The following is a 20,469-nucleotide window of genomic DNA, read 5'->3' as shown; positions in this document are numbered from 1 at the left end:
ACAACGAAGTGGAAAATATTCTGGAGAGGACTGGGAAATTTATTTTACTCATATGCCAAAAGTTAATTGATATCCTTGCTTACAAGTTTGGGTAGCTACGTTTACTGGATAGATTGAAGCTTTTCCCTGTCATAGTGAGCAGGCTAAGGAGGTTACAAAGATTTTAATCCCTGAAATTATCCCCAGGTTTGGGATGTCACGGAGCCTTCAGAGTGACAATGGCTCCACCTTTAAAGCTGTTGTAACTAGGGGGTATCTCAAGAGCTAGGAATAGAATATCACTTACACTGTTCCTGGAGACCCCAAGCCTCAAGAAAGGTTGAAAAAGCTTATAACATTATCAAAAGATATCTGTGCAAATTAACTCAAGAGACACAGGACAATTGGATTCAAGTCCTACCCATAGCTTTAATGAGGGCTCAAACTGCCCCCCCAAAAGAGGGACTGACCCCCTTTGAATGTATTTATGGAAGGTCTTTCTTATGAATAGACATTTTTATAGACCATGAAGCCCTGTAATTAACTAGTTATGTAACTCAGCTCTCAGCTTTTCAACAGACATTAGCAGAACTCCAGGAAATGGCTCCTGACACAGCCTCTGAGTCAAGCAAGCCTCTATTTGAGTCAGGAACTGAGGTCCTCATAAAAACATTGGGACCTGGGGCCTGTCCCTCGAGCCACTCTGGGAAGGCCCTTACCAGGTTATTCTTTCTTCTTTCACAGCTATCAAAGTGCCAGGAATTGATTCGTGGGTACATCACACTCAAGTTAAGAGGTGGCACCCTGACCAGAACCAAATGACTTCAGCTTATGTTTTTCCTTCCTATGCTCTGACTTTGTACTTTTCAAATGGGCCTGATAATCTATGTGAGCCTATTTATGCTGACTGCCAATTGATCCTGAATCTGCCATTTGATCCTCAAGACAATGCCTTCCTGTCCAGGGCTCACTCCTACGCTGCATTCCACAGTGGGTCTAAATACTGGGTCTGTGGAGCACCCCCCCCCTCTTCATCTGTGGAAAGCTTGCCATGTTGGACATCTCCACTTCAAGGAAAAGGCTTTCTCCAAGTCTGTGAATACCTTTGACAACAATCATATGTGATGCCTCTTCTTTATCTGATGACATCTAACAATCCTAAAATGGACTGGTGCAACACTTTGTACTTTCAATATGGACATAACATGACTTTTAATTTTGATTATACATTGTCTCAGTTTAATGACTTTTTCGCTAAACATAAGGCAAATAAGTCTAGATCTAATGGTTTTTGTCTGATTTTACCAAATATGGGATGAGGATATATGGCTAACTCCTCAAAAGGGACATCTAATAACTACTGTCCCTATATGCTGGGAACAAACACAGTCATCCCCAAAAGTTAGCCAACGAGTTCATTACAATGATTTGAAAAAATTGGGATATTTGCCTTAGGAAATATGTAACACAATCATTCCCGTGTTTTTCAGTCTCAGTTCAAGTTCTCCCTTTGTCTCAGTTCAGTCCAGTCGCTCAGTCATGTCTGACACTTTTCAACCCCATGAATCACAGGATGCCAGGCCTCCTTGTCCATCACCAACTCCCGGAGTTCACGCAAACTCAGGTTCATCGAGTCAGTGATGCCATCAAGCCATCTCATCCTCTGTCTCCCCTTCTCCTCCTACCCTCAATCCCTCCCAGGATCAAGGTCTTTTCCAATGAGTCAAATCTTCACATGAGGTGGCCAAAATATTGGAGTTTCAGCTTTAGCATCAGTCCTTCCAATGAACAGCCAGGACTGATCTTTAGGGTGGACTGGTTTGATCTCCTTGCAGGCCAAAGGGCTCTCAAGAGTATTCTCCAAAACCACAGTTCAAAAGCATCAATTATTTGGTGCTCAGCTTTCTTCACAGTCCAACTCACATTCGTACATGATCACTGGAAGAACCATAGCCTTGACTAGAGGGAATTTGTTGACAAAGTAATATCTTGGCTTTTCAATATGCTATCTAGGTTGGTCATAAATTTCAAGGAGTAAGCATCTTTTAATTTATGGCTGCAGTCACCATCTGCAATGATTTTGGAGCCCCACAAAATAAAGTCTGACACTGTTTCCACTGTTTCCCCATCTATTTCCCATGAAGTGATGGGACCAGATGCCATGATCTTCGTTTTCTGAATGTTGAGTTTTATGACAATCTTTTCACTCTCCTTTTTCACTTTCATCAAGAGGCTTTTTACTTCCTCTTCACTTTCCGCCATAAGGGTGGTGTCATCTTCATATCTGCGGTTATTGATATTTCTCTTGGCAGTCTTGATTCCAGCTTGTGTTTCTTCCAGCCCAGCTTTTCTCATTATGTACTCGGCATTTAAGTTAAATAATCAGGGTGACAATTTACAGCCTTGACGTACTCCTTTTCCTATTTGGAACCAGTCTGTTGTTCCATGTTCTAACTGTTGCTTCCTGACATGTATATAGGTTTCTCAAGAGGCAGGTCAGGTGTTCTGGTATTCCCATCTCTTTCAGAATTTTCCACAGTTTATTGTGATCCACACAGTCAAAGGCTTTGGCATAGTCAATAAAGCAGAAATAGATATTTTTCTGGGACTCTCTTGCTTTTTTTGATGATCCAGCAGATGTTGGCAATTTGATCTCTGATTCCTCTGCCTTTTCTAAAACCAGCTTGAACATCTGGAAGTTCATGGTTCATATATTGCTGAAGCCTGGCTTGGAGAATTTTGAGTATTACTTTATTAGCATGTGAGATGAGTGTAACTGTGCAGTAGTTTGAACATTCTTTAGCATTGCCTTTCTTTGGGATTGGAATGAAACTGATCTTTTCCAGTCCTATGTCCACTACTGAGTTTTCCAAATATGCTGGGATATTGAATGCAGCACTTTCACAGCATCATCTTTCAGGATCTGAAATAGCTTAACTGGAAATCCATCACCTCCACTAGCTTTGTTCATAGTGATGCTTTCTAAGGCCCACTTGACTTCATATTCCAGGATGTCTGGCTCTAGATAACTGATCATACCATCATGATTACCAGGGTCGTGAAGATCTTTTTTGTACAGTTCTTCTGTGTATTCTTGCCACCTCTTCTTAATATCTTCTGCTTCTGTTAGGTCCATACCATTACTGCCTTTTACCGACTTTATCTTTGCATAAAATATTCCCTTGGTATCTCTAATTTTCTTGAAGAGATCTCTAATCTTTCCTATTATTTTCTTTTTCTGTATTTCTTTACATTGATTGCTGAGGAAGGCTTAATTATCTCTCCTTGCTATTCTTTAGAACTCTACATTCAGATGCTTATATATTTCCTTTTCTCCTTTGCTTTCGCTTTCTCTCCTCTTCACAGCTATTTGTAAGGCTTCCTCAGACAGCCATTTTGCTTTTTTGCATTTCTTTTCCATGGGGATGGTCTTGATCCCTGTCTCCCGTACAATGTCATGAACCTCCATCCATAGTTCATCAGGCATTCTGTCTATCAGATCTAGGCCCTTAAATCTATTTCTCACTTCCAATGTATAATCATAAGGGATTTGATTTAGGTCATACTTGAATGGTCTAGGGTTTTTCCCCACTTTCTTCAATTTAAGTGTGAATTTGGCAATAAGGATTTCACGATCTGAGCCACAGTCTGGCCAGGCACTAATTGGGACTGGATATCTCAGGCACACTGGCTTTCTCCAAACGCAAGTTACTGGATATGTGGCTCTTATCTATGGGTATGGCTTCCCCTTGGTTGGATAGGGAGATGCACCCTGGGTCTAGCCTTTACTCATTGTTTTATATTTTCAGAGCTTCCAGAAAAGCCGGCTAATTTACCCCACCTTAAAACTCAGTAGACAAGGTCTGTATTTCACTGGTGATTATTTGGCTGCAGTGTTTGTTCCCTCTTTGGGAACTACAGATGCTATGCTACAAGTGTATGCTTTGACTAATTTTACTCAACAGGCATTGCAAGATTCTCAAAAAGCTGTTTCAGCTCCTAATGCTGAACAAGCTCAAATTAGAAAGATGGTATTACAAAGCAGATTGGCTTTAGATATTCTGACAATTGCACAAGGAGGAACTTGTGCCATTTCATATCCAATGCTGTACATATATACCTGATATGAGCACTAATGTTACTCATTTTACTAAACACATGAACAAAATGATTAGGGCCATGGATACTCCTGAAACCTCAATTACCTCACTTTGGGAGATGTTAACTAGATCCTCATGGTGGAAAACTATCTTAATTACAATAGTTATGATCGTTTCATTTTTTGCTGTTTTCTCCCTGAATGTGTAACTGTGTAACTGGATTTTGTTTCTAGTCGCATGAAAGCTTTTAAGTTACAAATGGTTGCTCAAACTCCTGGTACTGCTGCAGCTTCTTCCAAACACTATTTGGGGCCCCTGGATCAGACATCTTCAGTATGGGGTTCGGAGAATATGGCGCCTCACCAATTTAGGGACAATGCCCCTTGTCAGCTCAGAAGCAGTTATGGAATGAGAACGACGTGCCTTTTCCCTAGGCAACATAATTCTCCTAAAAGAAAAGGGGGGAATGAGAGGGCAACAGGCAAGAAAGCCAGGGGTCTCTAAATGGAGGAAATAGGCTGCAAATGTCAGACATTTTTATCTCTCTTAAGTAGCAGGAGGAAACAAACTAGATATATATATATATATATATATATATATATATATATATATGTATGTATGTATGTATGTATGTATATATATATATATATTTTTTTTTTTCCTTCTCTATACAAATTTTAAAGGAGGTTTCTCTTAAAATACTGTGTTGCCATAATGAACCCTGGTTTCACTTGAAGTTAGCTATTCACAAATCTTGAGTTAACCAATGCATTTTTCTTATGGGAATGTTTGTCTTAAGCTATGTTAATGTACTATGCATTTACCTAGACCCTGTGTTCAAGTTGGTTCCACCTAATGGCTCAGAACCCACTTAACAAACCAGTATGTTATACTCAGATATTGTTCCCCTAATCTATGTAAATGAAACTGTTTGTAAGGTAATCTGCCCTTCTACAAGATCCAAGTCAATCCTTTTATGGCCCCGGATGAATGTCTGGTGCCAATATTATCCCAAAATACACCTTATGGATGGGGCCCTGGTGCAATTCTGAGTTTTAAGACATTCCTTTCTTTCATTAGCAGACTTCTAATAACTATATAACATCCAGCTGAAGACTAGCAGTAGGGTACTCTTTCTGCCCCCTTCTGATGCCTATGTCAGAAGGTTTCTCTATCTCCATTATACTTCAATAAAATTTTATTACACAAAAGCTCTGAGCAATCAAGCCTCATCTCTGGCCCTGGATTGAATTCTTCTCCTCCAGAGGCCAAGAATCCCGGTGTCTTTTCATTCAGCAACACCCTTTCGATAGCTTTCCTTCCGAGGAGCAAGTGTCATTTAATTCATGCCTGCAATCACCATCCACAGTGATTTTGGAGCCCAAGAAAATAAAATGAGTCACTGTTGTCACTTTTCTCCTTCTATTTGCCATGAAATCTACTTGAATAGATTTATTTTTAAAATGTCTTTAATGGATCCTATGTGCTGGTAGCTGCTTTAGCAACTGGGGTTGCAGTAGTGAAAATGCCCTTGACTTACAGTGTTACATTGTACTGAAGGACATTCATCTTTAACAACTGAGCAAATAAGTAATGAAAATCTCATGAACTATAGCCTGCCAGGCTCTTCTGTCCATGGAATTCTCTAGGCAAGAATACTGGGGTGATTAGCCATCTTCTTCTCCAGGAGATTTTCCCAACCCAGGAATTAAATCTGGGTCTTCTGCATTGCAAGTAAATTCTTTACCCACCAGGGAAGCTCTCAAATAACAATTAATGCTATAAAGAATATCAAAGCAGGCAAGGATTTAGAGACTGATATATAGAAAGTAGACTATTTAATATAAAAGGCTCAGAGATGGTCTCATTTGCACATAAATTTGAATGAAATGAGCAAGTCAAAGTCAATAGATTTCAGGGGAAGTGAATTATGAACAGACAAAAGAGTGAATGTTGAAGATCTTGAGGCTTGAGTGACCTCATGGCTTTAAAGAAACTTCATGAAAGCTGCTGAGGCTGCAATTAAGTGAGCCAGCAGGGTTAAAAGGAGATGGCTTTAAAAGGGCAGGCAGAAGGGAGAATTGTTTGGCTTTAATGGCCAAGGTAAGATGTTTCACTTTTATTCCAAATGTAATAGAAAGCTTTTTTAATGTGTAGAACTTCAGTCCCTACAGAATGAAATAATCTCAATGTAAACTTGGTTTTTACTCTGTAGTACAGCAGTGGAAGGAAGAAAAATAGTTAGAAGCTCTCTTAATAAACCAGGTAATATCTTCATGAGAATGAGAAAGGTGAAAGTGGAAAAGTGAGGTCAGATTTGTGATATATTTTTATGATAAAAGCCACAGAATTTGCTGATGGATTTACATGTGGATGGAACAAAGGAAAAAAGCTGATTCTCAAGTTTTCAACTTAAACAAATTTTCAAATGAGGTGTAACTGAAATGAGGGACAAAAGAGTGTTATTAAAGTCTTATACAGTGAATTTTGAATTTTATCTACTCCTATTCCTAACATTGTGCTTAGTATTTAATAATACTTGTTGAATGAATAAGCACGTGAATGAATTCTGGACAATGTGTTATGACTGATAATAGTAAATAAAAATCAGATTTACACAACTACCTGAAACAACTAAAATACACAAAATACATGTAACAATGGTTTTCAAGCATGGAAATCAGGCAGCACTGGACAGTGATTTCTGATTCAGGGAAAACAATCAGATTAAGGCTAGCTCATCATCCCAAATTACTGCCTAGATAGGGTTTGAGAATTGTAGTTTCAAACTGGGGAAACCAGAAGGAGCCTATTGATCTTAATGTGTTGAGAAAAAATTGTTGAGTCTGGGGAAATTGAGACAGCCACAGTTTTCAGGAAAGAATACATGAGAATTGAAAGCAATACAGGAGAGCTTTGAATGTTTGCCTTTTCAAATATTTAACTGAGTACTAATGAGAACATGGATACCAAGTAGCCAAGAACAAGTAACCAAGACTGGAGGAATAATCACCTGAATCAAAAAGAGGGAACAAGTTTCAGAGCTCATATATAGCCAGTAACTACTGTTTTCTCACAAGTCCTTAAGTGAAAACTCAAAGTCCAACCAACTCCTATTAAATTTATTTCAGAAATAAACAACTTTGTAGGTCTACTAAGTAAGATGCATTGTTCTGTCTCTTTTAGTTTTAAGAGACTGTCATTCCTTACAGCTTGCAATGTTCCAAAATCCAGATGAAAAATTTCAGGCTCAGAGATGTTGAGTGGTTTACCAAGATCATACAATTAGAAAATTTTGCACAATGGGTTTTAACTCAGGGTTTCTAGAAGCAAGAAACTCCATGTTTGTTTGTTTTCTTCTGTTGCTGTTGGTGATAGTGATTTGTTTTCAAACAAGAAAAGTCAAACTGCTAATGAACAATAATTTTCTTTTTTCTTTCTTTCCTCATTTTAAACTTTAAACCAAATTTCCACTGAAATTGTACATATTAAAAAAAAAGACAACTGAACCAAAATCATTGTAAATAAAAATGACAGTCTCTTACAATTCATAGAAATTGTGTGCCTTGATTATATAATTGTAGTCAAAAATAATCAATGAGAAGGGTTAAATTATAGTTTAAGTGCTTTATATTAGAAACCAGGAATTCTGTCAATATTCCCAAAAGTAATATATGCAAAGGGCTTTTTTATATACAAGCAATGGGGGTGGAAAACTCTTCATCAAAGATAATAGCTTTGGACAAACACCCCAAAAAAGTTCCTGTTTTCAACATTATATGAATCTAACTTAAAAACAAAGTATCTTGCACAATTAATCAGTCAATTGTTTCACTAAACCACTGTTTGAATTACTGTCATTTTACTCATAAAATCTCTCATAAATTTAGGGAATATGATTGATTCTTATCACCTGGAAGGTAATGTACCTGAGCATCTTAAAAGGAAGAAAGGATAACAATACTATAAAAACGTTCTTGCAGTTTTAAGATTTTTGAATCATAATCTCATATTAATTTTAAAAATAAAAGCAAATTTATCTTAATTTATTTATAAGTAAATTTTCCATCTAAGCTATTACAAATCCTAAAACAATGATGCTATGAAAGTGCTGCACTCAATATGACAACAAATTTGGAACCTCAGCAGGGGCCACAAGACTGGCAAAAGTCAGTTTTCATCCCAGTCCCAAATAAATGCAATTCCAAAGGATCTTCAAACTACCATACAATGGAGCTCATTTCACATACTAGCAAGTTAATGCTTAAAATCCTTCAAGCTAGGCTTCAACAAAATGTGAACTGAGAGCTTGCAGATGTACAACCTGAATTTAGAGAAGGCAGAGGAACCAGAGATCAAATGTCCAACATTCATTAGATCATATAAAAAGTAAGAGAATTCCAGAAAAAGCATCAACTTCTACTTCATTGACTACACTAAAGCCTTTGACTGTGCAGATCACAATAAACTGGAAAATTTTTCAAGAGATGAGAATATCAGACCACCTTACTGCCCTCCTGAGAAACCTGTATGTAGGTGAACAAGACACAGAACAATGGACTGGTTCAAAATTGGAAAGGAGTACTTTAAGGCTGTGTATTTTCACCCTGCTTATTTAACTTATATGCAAAGTACATCATGAGAAATGCTGGGCTGGATTACTCACAGGCTGGAATCAAGATTGAATGAATAAACGTGAACAATCTCAGATATGCTGATGATGCCACTTTAATGGCAGAAGGTAAAGAGCAAGAACGAGCCTCTTGATGAGGGTGAAAGAGGAGAGTTAAAAATCTGGCTTAAAACTCAACATTGAAAAACAAAGATCATAGCATCTAATCACATCACTTCGTGGCCAATAGAAGGGGGAAAAAATGGAAACAGTGACAGCTTTTACATTCTTTGGCTTGAAAATCACTGCAGTGATTGCAGTCATGAAAATAATTGGCACTTGCTCCTTGGAAGGAAAGCTATGACAATTCTAGACAGCATATTAAAAAGCAGAGACATCACTTTGCCAATAAACGTTCATACAGTCTAAGCTATTTTTTTAAAAGTAGTCATGTACAGATTGGTGAGTTGTACCATAAAGAAGACTGAGCACCAAAGAATTCATACTTTCCAACTGTAGTACTAGAAAAGACTCTTGAGCGTCCTTTGGATACTAAGAACAAATCAATCAACCCTAAAAAAACTTAACCCTGAATATTCATTGGAAAGTTTGATGCTGAAGTTGAAGCTCCGAAACATTGGCCACCTGATGCAAAGAGCTGACTCCCTGGAAAAGACCCTGATACTGAGAAAACATGAAGGCAGAAGGAGAAGGGGATGATAGAGAATAAGATGGCTGGATGACATCACTGACTCAATGGATATGAGTTTGAGGGGACTCTGTTAGATAGTGAGGGACAGGGAAGCCTGGTGTGCTACAGTTCATGGGGTCACAAAGAATTGGATACAATTTAGCAACTGAAAGACAACTAATGTATTTATTGCCTATTATATACTGGACACAGTGAAAAACCTTGGTGAGAAGTAAACAAAATGAGTTTCAGTCCTTATCTTTGAAGATTTGGGGAAACAGACAGAAAAATCACAAGAAACATGAAATAAAATATATTTATCAATGATAATATTCGGTTGAGTTTATAATAGTATATACATATCATCATATATTTGTCAAAATTCATAGGATGTACAGCACTCTGCCAACTTTGGGTAAATTAGGACTTTGTGTGGTTATGATCTCTCAGTATAGTCACATCAATATAACAAACGTACTACCCTAGTGGGAGATATTGATGATAAGAGGGCTATATAAATGTGAGAGAAAGGAGTATATGATAAATCTCTGTGCCACCCTTTCAATTTTTCTGTGAACCCAGTTTCTCTTAAATAAATAGTCTTAAAAATACCATATACAGAGTATCAATACTGACATGACTCTTGAGAAACCTGTATGGAGGTCAGGAAGCAACAGTCAGAACTAGACATGGAACAACAGACTGGTTTCAGATAGGAAAAGGAGTACGTCAAGGTTGAAAGTTGTCACCCTGATTATTTAACTTATAAGAAGAGTACATAATGAGAAACAATAGGCTAGAAGAAGCACAAGCTGGAATCAAGATTGCCAGGAGAAATATCAATAACTTCAGATATGCAGATTACACACCCTTATGGCAGAAAGTGAAGAAGAATTGAAGAGCCTCTTGATGAAAGTGAAAAAGGAGAGTGTAAAAGTTGGCTTAAAGCTCATCATTCAGAAAACTAAGATCATGACATCTGGTCCCATCATTTCATGGAAAATAGATGGGGAAACAGTGGAAACAGTGGCTGATTTTATTTTTCTGGGCTCTGAAATCACTGTGAATGGTGATTGCAGCCATGAAATTAAAAGATGCTTGCTTCTTGGAAGAAAAGTTACGACCAACCTAGATAGCATATTAAAAAAGCAGATATCACTTTGTCAACAAAGGTCCATCTAGTCAAGGCTATGGTTTTTCCAGTGGTCATGTATGGATGTGAGAGTTGGACTATAAAGAAAGCTGTATGTCGAAGAATTGATGCTTTTGAACTGTGGTGTTGGAGAAGACTCTTGAGAGTCCCTTGGACTGCAAGGAGATCCAACCAGTCCATCCTGAAGAAGGTCAGTCCTGGGTGTTCATTGGTAGGACTGATGCTGAAGCTACAACTCCAATACTTTGGCTACCTCATGCGAAGAGTTGACTCATTTGAAAAGATCCTGATGCTGGGAAAGATTGAGGGCAGGAGGAGAAGGGGATGACAGAGGATGAGATGGTTGGATGGCATCACTGATTCAATTGACATTGGTTTGGGTGGACTCTGGGAGTTGGTGATGGTCAGGGAGTCCTAGTGTGCTGTGGTCCATGGTGTCGCCAAGAGTTAAACACGACTAAGCCACTAGTCTGACTATGCTGAAACATGCAGTTGTGCATATAGTCTCTTGTCCCTAAAGATTCAGGTCCCACTCTCTTTCCTTCTATTTTCCTGGGCAGTTGAACTTCGTGTACTGCATCAATGAGAGCCATTAGGTAGAGACTGGAGAGCAGAAAACAACTGAAGTCAACATATTTATTCTTCCAGTCTTCATTTTGCTGAGTTGCTGCAGAGTTACTGCCATGGCTTAGGCCTTGTTGCTGTTGTCTTATAGATTTAATGTTAAACCATGGTTCCCTTAAGTCTTAGGATGGAAAGGATAAACCACTAATGCTAACGCTAGGATGTTGTACTATATACCATTTTACTTCCCCTAAATCTTATCCACACCACTAAAATAGTTTCTTTATTGAATTATCTTCAGTTATCAAGTATCAGTATGCTATCAGTTTCCTGCTGTGGCCCTAAGACTAGAGGCATGTACAAAGTGATAGGGGTAAGTAAGTGAGACACATGAATGAGGACCTACCAAATTCTGATGAGGCAGAGACCTCTAAAATCCCTCGAGTATCTGTTGGAAAAAAAAAAAAATCTTAAAATTTGAGAGTTGCTTAGTCTTTCACAAGGCCTCAATGCATCGAATGTCATATTTTGGTGGAAGAGAGAGAATTGTAAAAATTAAAACTGGTATGTAGTTTGAAATATAATTAACAATCAATATTCTTATATAAAAGTAAAGAACAAGCTATCTTCTAGTAAGCTATATGCCTGTAAATATATTAAAAAATAAATTAAAAGGTTATCCTTGCGGTAGCATCACCTAAAACAGGCTAAGGCCAGACAAGGTTCATAGAATTAACTACCATAGTTGTCTCCTGAAGGACATTAATTTTGGCCCAGTGAGGGAAAGAGTGAAAATACGTAGATCCCAAGTCTGAAATGGAAAGAATACACAGAAGAACTGTACAAAAAAAGTCTTCATGACCCAGATAATCATGATGGTGTGATCACTCATCTAGAACCAGACATCCTGGAATGTGAAGTCAAGTGGGCCTTAGAAAGCATCACTACGAACAAAGCTAGTGGAAGTGATGGAATTCCAGTAGAGCTATTTCAAATCCTGAAAGATGATGCTGTGAAAGTGCTGCACTCAATATGCCAGCAAATTTGGAAAACTCAGCAGGGCCACAGGCCTGGAAAAGTTCATTTTTCATTTCAATCCCGAAGAAAGCAATGCCAAAGAATGCTCAAACTACCACACACTGGCACTCATCTCACACGCTAGTAAAGTAATGCTCAAAATTCTCTAAGCCAGGCTTCAGCAATATGTGAACTGTGAACTTACAGATGTTCAAGTTGGTTTTAGAAAAGGCAGAGGAAGCAGAGTTCAAATTGCCAACAATCGCTGGATCATGGAAAAAGCAAGAGAGTTCCAGAAAAACATCAATTTCTGCTTTAGTGACTACGCCAAAGCCTTTGACTGTGTGGATCACAATAAACTGTGGAAAATTCTGAAAGAGATGGGAATACCAGGCCACCTAACCTACCTCTTGAGAAATCGGTATGCAGGCCAGTAAGCAGCAGTTAGAACTGGACATGGTACAAAAGACTGGTTCCAAATAGGAAAAGGAGTATGTCAAGTCTATATATTGTCAGTCTGCTTATTTAACTTCTATGCAGAGTCCATCATGAGAAACCCTGGACTGGAAGAAACACAAGCTGTAATCAAGATTGCCGGGAGAAATATCAATAACCTCAGATATGCAGATGACACCACCCTTATGGCAGAAAGTGAAGAGGAACTAAAAAGCCTCTTGATGAAAGTAAAAGAGAGTGAAAAAGTTGGCATAAAACTCAACATTCAGAAAATGAAGATCATGGCATCCGATCCCATCACTCCATGGGAAATAGGTGGAGAAACAGTGGAAACAGTGTCAGACTTTATTTTTGGGAGGCTCCAAAATCACTGCAGATGGTGACTGAAGCCATGAAATTAAAAGACACTTACTCTTTGGAAGGAAAGTTATGACCAACCTAGACAGCGTATTCAAAAGCAGAGATATTACTTTGCCGACTAAGGTCTGTCTAGTCAAGGCTATGGTTTTTCCATCAGTCGTGTATGGATGTGAGAGTTGGACTGTGAAGAAGGCTGAGCACCGAAGAATTGATGCTTTTGAACTGTGGTGCTGGAGAAGACTCTTGAGAGTCCCTTGAACTGCAAGAAGATCCAACCAGTCCATTCTGAGGGAGATGGCCCTGGGGTTTCTTTGGAAGGAATGATGCTAAAGCTGAAACTCCAGTACTTTGGCCACCTCATGCGAAGAGTTGACTCATTGGAAAAGACTTTGATGCTAGGAGGGATTGGGGACAGGAGGAGAAGGGGATGACTGAGAAAGAGATGGCTGGATGGCATCCCTGACTCGATGTACCTGAAATCTGAGTGAACTCCGGGAGTTGGTGATGGACAGGGAGGGCTGGTGTCCTGCAATTCATGGGGTCACAAAGAGTCGGACATGATTGAATGACTGAACTGAACTGAACTGAAGTCTGAAATGGTCTTAATTGACATATTCCATCACACAGGGCAAAACTGGATTCATTTAATATAACAGAATAAGAACAGATTGCAAAATATTGTTTGGGGATAACAAGGGCTAGATACCATTCAGGGGAAATACTCTTTCTTTTAGGAGGTAAGCAGGCTTCCCCAATCATGGCCAATAAATTGTAGTACAGAAATAGACATGGCTCCTGTTGATGAATGTGCATGTGTATGGGGGCGTTGGTGGGTGGGGGGAGGGGGGGTAGGTAGGGATTGTGGTGTGTATTCTATCTAGACTAGGAAGTAGAAAAGAGAATTACTCATATCCAGGGAAGAAAGTTGGTAGAAGTCCAACAGAGGACTGATCTAATATTGAAGTGAAAAAGTAGATAAGGAATGATAAACACTAATTCAATTTAAAAGATGGCACTATTCTCCAGGATCAAGACCTCAATAATAGGATCTTAGATTTGTAGTCACCAAAGGATGGGATGAAAATTGGTGTCTGGGTATATTAGAGATAAAATTCTTATTACTCGAAAATGAGGCAGAAATTACAGCCACTTTGCTTCTGTTGGAGTGGATCAAACAGCTTTAAAAATAAGCTAAGTTCCTGTTTAAGGGACATGGTACAAGACAGTACACATCACCAGTAAAGAGATAAGCTCATACATTTGCAGGCACTAATCTAATCACTCTGATGGATATACTTCTCTAATGCTTGGCTCATTTGGAGGACAGTAAGTTTTATTTACATAAGGCACTGACTTTGAGTCAATTAAAAAGGAAGAAAGATTAACAAAATTACCCAATGAATAGATCTATGATGGTGACAATGAATTTTCTTCCTAAAGAGTACTTCTGTTTATTTCGTGTGTAGGTATTCTAGTCCTAGATTTTGGTCTCCTTATTCTGGACACAGTACGGTGACTGAAAAGTGCTTCCAGAACAGACAAATGTTTATATTTCAGTTCATGTAGAGATTTATTTTAATGAAATATGTCAAAAGAAGGGATAGGAAGAATAAGATGAAAGGACTGACTGAAATAAATTATACAATACTCAGATATACAAACCACTTTTCTAAACATAAGCAGACATGTTCGAGTTAAATGACAACAGTTAGCTAAAAATTGTAAACTATACATATTGTGAATTTAAACCCTGTGACACAGGGACATGTCTCTGTTCTGATAATGTTGATGTTTTAATCTTTCTTTCAGTAGCCTTCTTTTCTAGCCCTCACATTTTCAACAATGTCATCTGTTTCTCCGTCATGACTTCTTTGTGAAGGTCCTTATACCAATTGCTTCCCTGGTGGCTAAGCTGGTAAAGAATCTGCCTGCAATGTGGGAGACCTGGGTTTGATCCCTGGGTTGGGAAGATCTTCTGAAGAAGGCAAAGGCTACCCACTCCAGTATTCTGGAACTACCCCATGCCCAAGGTCAGGGGTGGTGGCCGAGAGGAGCAACCCGATGTCTAAGGAGTGGTGGCTGTGCAGACGCAGGAAGGTCTAGAGGAGCTACTCAAAGTTCAAGGTCAGGAGGGGCAACCGTGAGGAGATACCCCTCGTCCAAAGTAAGAGAAACCCAAGTAAGATGGTAGGTATTGCGAGAGGGCATCAGAGGGCAGACACACTGAAACCAAAATCACAGAAAACTAGTCAATCTGATCACATGGACCACAGCCTTGTCTAACTCAAAGAAACTAAGCCATGCCATGTGGGGCCACCCAAGACAGATCGGTCATGGTGGAGAGGTCTGACAGAATGTGGTCCACTGGAGAAGGGAATGGCAAACCGCTTCACTATTCCTGCCTTGAGAACCTCATGAACAGTATGAAAAGGCAAAATGATAAGATGCTGAAAGGGGAATCCCCAGGTCAGTAGGTGCCCAATATGCTACTGGAGATCAGTGGAGAAATAAATCCAGAGTAAATGAAGGAATGGAGCCAAAGCAAAGGCAATACTCAGTTGTGGATATGACTGCTGATAGAAGCAAGGTCTGATGCTGTAAAGAGCAATATTGCATAGGAACCTGGAATGTCAGGTCCATGAATCACGGCAAATTGGAAGTGGTCAAACAGGAGATGGCAAGAGTGAACATCAACATTCTAGGAATCAGTGAACTAAAATGGACTGGAATGGGTGAATTTAACTCAGATGACCATTATATCTACTACTGTGGGCAGGAATCCCTAAAAGAAATGGAGTAGCCATCATGGTCAACAAAAGAATCCGAAATGCAGTACTTGGATGCAGTCTCAGAAACGACAGAATGATCTCTGTTTGTTTCGAAGGCAAACCATTCAATATCGCGGTAATCCAAGAATATGCCCCAACCAGTAATGCTGAAGAAGCTGAAGTTGAACTGTTCTATGAAGACCTACAAGACCTTTAAGAACTAACACCCAAAAGAGATGGCCTTTTCATTATAGGGGACTGGAATGCGAAAGCAGGAAGTCAAGAGACACCTGGAGTAACAGGCAAATTTGGCCTTGGAATACAAAATGAAGCTGGCAAAGGCTAATAGAGTTTTACCAAGAGAATGCACTGGTCAGAGCAAACACCCTCTTCCAACAACACAAGAGAAGACTCTGCACATGGACATCACCAGATGGTCAACACTGAAATCAGATTGCCTGTATTATTTGCAGCCAAAGATGGAGAACCTCTGTAGAGTCAGCAAAAACAAGACTGGGAGCTGACTGTCGCTCAGATCATGAACTCCTTACTGCCAAACTCAGACTTATATTGAAAAAAGTAGGGGAAACCACTAGACTATTCAGGTATGACCTAAATCAAATTCCTTATGATTATACATTGGAAGTGAGAAATAGATTTAAGGAAATAGATCTGATAGATAGAGAGCCTGAAGAACGATGGACGGAGGTTCGTGACACTGTAGAGGAGACAGGGATCAAGACCATTCCCACAGAAAAAAAATGCAAAAAAGCAAAATGGCTGTCTGGGGAGGCCTTATAAATAGCTGAGAAAAGAAGAGAAGCAAAAAGCAAAGGAGAAAAGGAAAGATATTGCCATCAGAATACAGAGTACTAAAGTGTAGCAGAACAAAATAAGAAAGCCTTCCTCGGTGATCAGTGTAAAGAAAGAGAGGACAACAATAGAATGAGAACGACTAGAGATCTCTTCAAAAATTAGAGATAACAAGGGGACATTTCATAAAAAGATGGGCACAATAAAGGACAGAAATGTTATGGACCTGACAGAAGCTGAAGATATTAAGTGGCAAGAAAACACAGAGTAACTATACAAAAATGATCTTCATGACCCAGATAACCACAGTGGTGTGATCACTCACCTAGAGCCAGGCATCCTGGAGTGCAAAGTCAAGTGCACCTTTGGAAGCATTGCTATGAATGAAGCTAGTGGAGGTGATGGAATTCCAGTTGAACTATTTCAAGTTCTAAAAGTTGATGCTGTTAAGTCCTTCACTCAATATGTCAGTAAATTTGGAAAACTCAGCAGTGGCCACAGGACTGGAAAAGGTCAGTTTTCATTTCAATCCCAAAGAAAGGCAGTGCCAAAAAATTGTTCAAACTACTGCATAATTGTACTAACCTCACACACTAGCAAAGTAATGCTCGAAATTCCCCAAGCCAGGCTTCAGCAGTACATGAACTGAGAACTTCTAGATGTTCAAGCAGGATTTAGAGAAGTCAGAGGAACCAGAGATCAAATTGCCAACATCCATAGGAGCATAAAAAAAGGAAGAGACTTGCAAAAAACCTCTATTTCTGCTTTATCGACTATACCAAAACCTTTAACTGGTTGATCAGAAGAAACTGTGGACAATTCTAAGAGACGAGAGTACCAGACCACTTTACCTGCCTTCTGAAAAATTTGTATGCCAGTCAAGAAGCAATGGTTAGAAATGGACATAGAACAGACCAGTTCCAAATTAGGGAAAGAGTATGTCATGGCTGTTTATAGTCACTCGGTTTATTAAACTTATGCATAGTTCTGAGTTCAGAGTTCAGTCCCTCAGTTGTGTCTGACTTTTTGCGACCTCATGAAGCTCAGCACACCAAGCCTCCCTGTCCATCAACAACTCCTGGGGTCCACCCAAACCCATGTCCATTGGGTCAGTGATACTATCCTACCTTCTCATCCTCTGTCATCCCCTTCTCCTCTCACCATTAATCTTTCCCAGAATCAGGGTCTTTTCAAATGAGTCATCTCTCTGTATCAGATAGTCAAAGTATTGAAGTTTCAGCTTCAACATCAGTCCCTCAAATGAACACCCAGGCCTGATCACCTTTAGAATGGACTGGTTGGATCTCCTTGAAGTGCAAGGGACTCTCAAGAGCCTTCTCCAACACTACAGTTCAAAAGCATCAATTCTTCAGTGCTCAGCTTTCTTTACAGTCCAACTCTCAAATCCATACATGACTACTGGAAAAAATACAGCCTTGACTAGGCAGACCTTTGTTTGCAAAGTAATGTCTTTGCTTTTTAATATGCTATCTAGGTTGATCATAACTTTTCTTTCAAGGAGTAAGCGTCTTTTAATTCTATGGCTACAATCACCATCTGCAGTGATTTTGGAACCCAGAAAAATAAAGTCAGCCACTGAATCCCCATCTATTTGCCATGAAAGCGATGGGGCCGGATGCCATGATTTTAGTTTTCTGAATGATGAGCTTTAAGCCAACTTTTTCACTCTCCTCTTTCACTTTCATCAAGAGGCTCTTTGGTTCTTCTTAACTTTCTGTCATATGTGTAGTACATCATGGGGAATGCAGGCCTGGATGAAGCATAAGCTGGAATCAAGATTGACAGGAGAAATATCAATAACCCCATACATGCAGTTGACACCACCCTTATGACAGAAAGTGAAGAACTAAAGAGGTTCTTGATGAAAGTGAAAGAGGAGAGTTAACATGCTGGCCTAATACACCATATTACAAAAACGCAGATAATGACATCAAGTCCCATCACTTCATTGTAAATAGATGAAGAAATAATGGAAAGAGTGATATACTTTGTTTTCTTGGGCTTCAAAATTACTGCAGATGATGACAGCAGCCATGGAATGAAAATATGCTTGCCCCTCGGAAGGAAAGTTGTGACAATCCTAGACAGCATATTAAAAGGCAGAAACATTGCTTTACCAATGAAGCCCTTTTTAGTCAAAACTATGTTTTTTCCAGTGTGGCTGTGAAAGTTGGACTATAAAGAAAGTTGAGCACCAAAGAATTGATGCTTTTGAACTTTGGTGTTGGAGAAGACTCTTGAGAATCCCTTGGACTGCACATAGATCCACCCATTCAATCCTAAAGGAAATCAGTCCTGAATATTCCTTGGAAGGACTGATGCTGAAGCTTAGGCTCCAATACTTTGGGCATCTAATGAGATGAACTGACTCATTGGAAAAGACCCTGATCCTGGGAAAAATTGAAGGCAGGAGGAGAAGAAAAAGGCAGAGGATTTAATGATACGATTGTATCACTAACTCGATGGACATGAGTGTGAATAAGCTCTGAGAGTTGGTGGTGAACAGCGAGCCTGGCATGCTCCAGTCCATGGGATCACAAAGAGTTGGCCACGGCTAAGTGACTGAACTGAACTGAACTGAACTGAATATTCCATTGAATCTGTGCACCACAACTCTCTTATCCATTCATCTGCTAATGGACATCTAGGTTGCTTACATGTTCTAGCTATTGTAAACATTGCTGCAGTGAACATTGGGGTGCATTTGTCTCTTTCATTTTTGTTTTTTCTAGCAGTCAGATTGCTAAGTCATATTCCCAGCATTTAAAGCAATCTCCACACTGTTTTCCATGGTGGCTGTACCAATGTACATTACCACCAAGAGTGTAAGTGTGCCCCCCTTTCTCCATATCCTCTCCAGCAAGTAATAATGGTTCTTTAAGTAGTTCTTATGTATGAATAAGGAGTGGTATGCAGCCTTCAAGATGACTCCTGATGATTTCTGTCTCCTGTAATATGTGCCATGGAGTAATAGAATATTAAATATGAAGTCCAACTACCATTGGCATTGCTAGCTCATATCCATAATTCCGAAGATAATCCATTAGACACAAGATGGGATGGAGCAAAGCAAACTGGAATACTAATTAACGTTTTTTAAAGTATATAGTAATTCACCATGACAAATTTTGTCAACAGAATAGACAGCTAAAAGCACAGAAATATCAGGGTACTATTGTTATATAACTCTGCAGTATTCATTCAGTTTACTCACTTTTATGAAATGATACCCTAAATGCTTATGCAATATGAGGCATACCTGGATAGATATGTCTCCTGAGATAGACTTTTATAAAGTATTACTTATCAGGTTTTATTTAAGCAGGACACAATAATTAGAAATAACATATTGTATGATCTATAGTAACCCATGGAAGAATTGATTAATTTACAACTTTTGTCAACAGGACAATATGCTGATAATAATGGAGCTGATATAGGATTACATAGCCTAATATAATGGCAACCCACTCCTGTACTCTCGCCTGGAAAATCCCATGGACAGAGAAGCCTGGTGGGCTACAGTCCATGGGGTCACAAAGAGTCGGACACAACTTCACTTTCACTTTTTACTTAATGTACACATAAAAATACTGTTTGTTGTTTAGTTTCTAAGTTGTTTCTGACTTTTTGTGACCCCATGGCCTGGAGTGCACCAGGATGCCCTATCCTTCACTATCTCACAGTTTTCTCAAACTTACATCCATTGAGTCAGTGATGCTATCCTACCATCTCATCCTCACTGCCCCCTTCTCCTTTTGCTTTCAGTTTTTCCTAGCAATGGGGTCTTTTCTATTGAATCAGTTCTTCACATCAGGTGACTAAAATATTGGAGCTTCAGCTTCAGTATCAGTCTTTCTAATAAATATAAGGTTTGATTTCCTTTAGAGTTGATTGTTTTGGTTTCTTTGTTGTCCAAGGGACTCTCAAGAGTT

At 39.1% G+C, this 20,469-nt stretch overlaps 1 pseudogene; it reads left to right on the top strand.

Moving 5' to 3' along the window:
• Positions 1 to 849: 849 nt before the first annotated feature.
• LOC138414794 (endogenous retrovirus group PABLB member 1 Env polyprotein-like) overlaps positions 850 to 20,469 on the top strand; it is a 59,495-nt pseudogene continuing 39,875 nt past the window's right edge.

The sequence above is a fragment of the Ovis canadensis genome, chromosome 11, assembly GCF_042477335.2.
Source record: "Ovis canadensis isolate MfBH-ARS-UI-01 breed Bighorn chromosome 11, ARS-UI_OviCan_v2, whole genome shotgun sequence".
Taxonomy (NCBI): domain Eukaryota; kingdom Metazoa; phylum Chordata; class Mammalia; order Artiodactyla; family Bovidae; genus Ovis; species Ovis canadensis.
The sequence above is the reverse complement of the archived record's forward strand: the minus strand, read 5'-3'. Positions and strand labels throughout refer to the sequence as shown.